Here is a 4,178-nt window from a genome sequence, read left to right as displayed (position 1 = left end):
AAGGCCAAAGAGACCAGCTTGGGGCTATATTATGAGACTACCTCAAAAAAATCTTAAATAAGTAAATAATTGTATTATTGGTAGCAAGACCATCTGATGCCATTTCTTCTTTTTATACACGTTAGATCAGCTGAACAGTGAACTCACTCTAAAACCAACGTTCCAAACTCTAGCATTACTGGCAGACATGTGTTACCAGGCCAGCTTGTATTGGATTGCTTGGTTTGTTTTTGTTTTTTTGTTTTTGTTTTGATTGTTTTCGTGCTTGCTTCCTGAGAGAGGAAGAGGTCTCATTCTTTAGTTCAGATGGACTTTAAACGCATAGCCTACCTCCTGCCTCGGTTTTTCAATATCTGGGTTTGTAGGCCTAGGCCACCACGTTAATCCTATTTTCTTGAATTTGCCTTTGTGTGATTTCTGTTCTCTATTAGATGTTATTAAATGTTATTTATTTAATGTGTGAGTCCAAATCGTTCTCTCCCTCGGGTCTGGGGGTGTGGTGAAAGCGCTTGAGTATCATGACGCAGGTGTGGAGGAAGGTCAGAGAACAGTTTTGGGGAGTCTGTTCTTTCTTTCCACCATGTGCTAGTCTGGAATCAAACGGAGGTTGTCTGCTTGGGAAAAGTGCCTTTTCCCGCCAAGCCGCCTCTCCAGCCCTGTTCCTGACGCCGATGCTTTGTTTTATCATTTGCTTGAAAGAGTAAAACAGCCTTCAAACTCTCCAGAGATCCGTAACATGCACAGAATTATACATTATCAGACAACTTTTCCTTACCCTTCTTGTCTGTACAGACACGGAAAGTACATGCCTAGGAAGGAAGGAAGCAGAGGTACATGGCGGGAAAGGGAATAAAGTGTAAGAGAGAAGAAACTCCCACTTGAAGACGACAAAGAGGGCACTGACCACACATGGGCGAGATAAAGGGTCTTTTGTTTTTGTTTTTGTTTTTCTTAGAAGATATCACATTTTTTCCTTTGCTCTTGCTCACGATGGAGTGGAGTTAATCTTCATCTTTCTCCCGAGAAGGCACAAAATGAACCATCTTAAACTCAGAAGGGAAAAAAAAAAAAAAACCAACACCATCTGTTGCTGCGCTGAAGCGTTGTAGTGGGGGAGGGGACAAGCCAGTTGTTAACCCGGAAAGCACTCAGGCGCTCAGTTCCCCACTCTGCCTTCTGCCTAGAAGCTAGAAGAGAGGTCCAACTAGAGGGGGGAGGATTCCTTTCCCGGAGGTTTGGATTATTAGCCATTGTACGTGGGTGCGCTGGATTACAACCCAGAGTACGTGGGGAAAGACGTAGGTGGCACTTTACCGAAACGAGATACGTCAAGCTGCTTCAGTGCTGCTAAGGAAAGGATTTCCCTCTCCTTCAATCCCTATCAGTATCATCTGATGGTTTTTTATTTGTTAAACTATCGTCAGATTAACCATACATGTAAAAAAAAATAGCCTTAAAAACAAGGCGCGGCTCGTCATTATCCCAATCACGCATGACTTTGATCGTTTCAGAAAAGGAAATAAAATATTTAAAACCCCACAGGTCTTTATCTGGGCTGTGCGTCTGAACATGCAGCGGCCCCTTGGAACCGAGCTGTGCTGGAGCAGAGAAAGGCTGTGGGTGCGGAGGGACCGCTGGCTTCGTGGCGATGTCGGGCAAACAGCAGGTCAATCTCATCCAGGCGTTAATGAAGGAGAGGGAGGGCAGGCGTCCACTGACAGAAAACAAACCTTCAGCCCCCACAGCCAAAGTCTCTCTGGGCTGTCCCCGTGCTTCAGGGTGACCCACAATGACAAAGCCCACGGGAGCAGTTTACGCATTCGCTTCGAGCATCGTCCTAACCGTGAATTTTTGCAGAGACGGTGAGACGTGGCCACCCTGGCTGTCGCCGCGACTCCCCCAACTCCTCGCGGAGTGATGCCTCGCGGCCGTGGTACTAGACGCCGCCGGAAGATGGCGCACGAAGCTACCGACTCAATCGAGGGTACCGAGAGCTACTTTGGACTAGGTGGCGGAAGAGGGATTTTGATTCATTAAAAAACATAAATTGTACTTGATGAACAATAATAAAAATAAAAAAAACTGACAACTAGATTCCACAGAGATGAGTTTTTAAATCCCTGAAATCAATTTATTTAAAATTATTTAATTTAATTTACTAAATTTCGGTAACTGCTATGTAATGGTGCATGCCGGGCTGTTAGGTTTTATAGCATCTAAATGCTTCTCTTTACGCTGATTGCTGCAGTTGCACAGTCGCCAGAGAACTCTGTCCCCATCTCCAAGCTGTGTAAACAAATTGAGGCGAGAATAATTACACACTGAGAGAAAGGCTCAAGGAAAACCCATGGAAACCAGAGAGAGCCCCAGCCACAAAATACCACCTTAAAAGGGCTCAAAGATCAGTGCTGGTGACTTTACTAAAATCAGCCAGGGGGGCCAATTCTAAACTAAGCAGTGCCCGGGTGCTTCTTAGAGCAGGATCTTCCTTTCAGTAAAATAAAATCCATAGCCACGCGGACATTACACCTTACATTGTTTACGTTAATGAGCGTACATTTCTAGTTTCCCAGCTAGAAAATTCGTGCCCAGAAAAATCTAGAAACTTTGCTCCTCCTTTGAGCTAGGAATGATTTCTGCAACCAAATATTAGTCGTTTCATAAAAGGAACCTTCCCATTCTCCTTTGTGAAGTTCCAACGTGCACATCATGTTGGCGTGCATGGCTATGTCTGATTTGCACACAGGAAGTTGCACACGAACATACTATTTTAAATCTGTGTGTGCATGCGCACGTGTGTGCAAATGCGGGTATACACGCTGTCTGCATGCTATGCGGCTCCATTGTTTTCGGCGTAACTGATTTTGGCACCAGCTCGTTAGCACTTTGGAAGGGCCTTCATTAGCACTGGGACAGTAGCCAAAAGGAATCCAGAAAAATCAACACATGGCTGCTCCTGTTCTCACGATAAACGACAGCTTTCCTGGAAAACAACAACATTCGAGAAGCAAAACAAAAACCCAAAGCAACAAGAGTAGCAACAACGAGAACACGGGAAGTCAGACATCAGCAACTAGGATTTTTTTTTTAAATTTTTAAATTTATCCACTTGTTCGGTTTTTACCATTCTGGATACTCTTGCACAATTAAAGATATAAATAACAGAAGCATATTAGGAACCCAAGGGGAAGAAACTAGGCTCCTGTCTCTTTGTAGTGGTGGTGGTGTGGGGGTGGGGGGTTTGAGGGGTGGGGGTTGCTAGGAAACAGCATGGCATTAGCTGCCTCACCAACCCCCAAACTGAAAGTGGTCCTCGGAAACTTCCAGGCCTAATCCACAGTTCTTTGGAACCTGACTTCTGACAAGAGCCCTTCTGGGAAAAGAGAATTCCCCTCTTTATGTGACTATCTCATCTTGAAACCGGTAGTAAGTAGGAAGTTGTTCAAGTACTTTGATAGCATTCTGGGAAAGCAGTGATAACTAAACTGGTGAAAACTGGTAGCAAACTATATAGCCCATTACACTAATATTGGACCTCACACTCATGCCGTAACAGGTAAACAAGACCTGACAGTGTAAAGAAAAGCAGTAACCAAACCATACAGGGCAGTTTCTCAAAGGGTTAATTCTTGGCAGGTCAGCTGCCAAAAGGAAACATGCTGGTCTTTTAAGACTGGAGGCTTTGCCCAGGAGACAGCCTTCCCACTGGGTCTCAAGAGAAGGCACTGGGCTTGGCCCCTCCTCGTTAGCCCTTTGCCCTCTCCTCTCTGCCCTCGGCTTCTGTTAGAGTTTCTCAATTGTTTGCACTGAACTTTCTTGAAATTTCTCAAGAAAGGGGGAGAGATGGAACGAGAAGGCAGTGAAATAAAGTGAAAAAGTGGGAAAAGTCTGTAGCGTGCATTAGTCGTGTGACCCATAACAAGAAAAAGAGACACATGAGCCAAGTGAAAGCCGTATCTACAGTGTCTGTCTACGGTGTCTACGGTGTCTACGGTGTCTACGGTGTCTACGGTGTCTGTCTACGGTGTCTGTCTACGGTGTCTACAGTGTCTGTCTACGGTGTCTACGGTGTCTACGGTGTCTACGGTGTCTACGGTGTCTACGGTGTCTACGGTGTCTACGGTGTCTACGGTGTCTACGCTGTCTACGGTGTCTACGGTGTCTACAATGTCTATGGT

General features: G+C 45.3%; 1 long non-coding RNA gene across 1 annotated transcript; it reads left to right on the top strand.

The window, feature by feature from the left end:
* Positions 1 to 1,568: 1,568 nt before the first annotated feature.
* Positions 1,569 to 2,012, top strand: Lnc056 (long non-coding RNA 056). Its single transcript, NR_126574.1, has 2 exons — positions 1,569 to 1,666; positions 1,858 to 2,012. It is a non-coding gene; the product is annotated as a long non-coding RNA 056 (long non-coding RNA).
* The last annotated feature ends 2,166 nt before the right edge of the window (positions 2,013 to 4,178 follow it).

The sequence above is a fragment of the Rattus norvegicus genome, chromosome 5 (genome assembly GCF_036323735.1).
Source record: "Rattus norvegicus strain BN/NHsdMcwi chromosome 5, GRCr8, whole genome shotgun sequence".
NCBI lineage: Eukaryota > Metazoa > Chordata > Mammalia > Rodentia > Muridae > Rattus > Rattus norvegicus.
The sequence above is the reverse complement of the archived record's forward strand: the minus strand, read 5'-3'. Positions and strand labels throughout refer to the sequence as shown.